The following is a 587-nucleotide window of genomic DNA, read 5'->3' as shown; positions in this document are numbered from 1 at the left end:
GCCCTGAAGCTCTTCAACCATGTCCTGAAACAAACTCGGTATCACAGCCACATTTGCTTCCTCAGTGCCTGCCTCCATAACCAACTCATCCCACACGGACTCCGGACCACATTTAAACCAGCAGAGTTCGGACCCAAACAGGACAAACAGTACAGATTACAGATTCAAAAACACCAGCAACGGTTCTCCTTCAAGATCCTCCGCTCCATGCTTGCAGCAATGCGCCGGTACTCCTTTGAATCCTCCCACTTCCTCCAGACCAAAGGGGTAGCCATGGGCACACGTATGGGCCCCAGCTATGCCTGTCTCTTTGTTGGCTACGTAGAGCAGTTGATCTTCTGTAATTACACCGGCACCACTCCCCATCTCTTCCTCCGCTACATTGATGACTGCATTGGCGCCACCTCGTGCTCCCGCGAGGAGGTTGAGCAATTCATCAACATCACCAACACATTCCACCCTGACACCTCCCTCCCCTTCCTGGACCTCTCCATCTCCATCAGTAACGACCGACTTGACACTGACATTTTCTACAAACCCACCGACTCCCACAGCTACCTGGATTACACCTCGTCCCACCCTACCTC

This window comes from Chiloscyllium plagiosum, chromosome 1 (genome assembly GCF_004010195.1).
Source record: "Chiloscyllium plagiosum isolate BGI_BamShark_2017 chromosome 1, ASM401019v2, whole genome shotgun sequence".
NCBI classification, from domain to species: Eukaryota; Metazoa; Chordata; class Chondrichthyes; order Orectolobiformes; family Hemiscylliidae; genus Chiloscyllium; species Chiloscyllium plagiosum.
Note: the sequence above shows the minus strand (reverse complement) of the source record.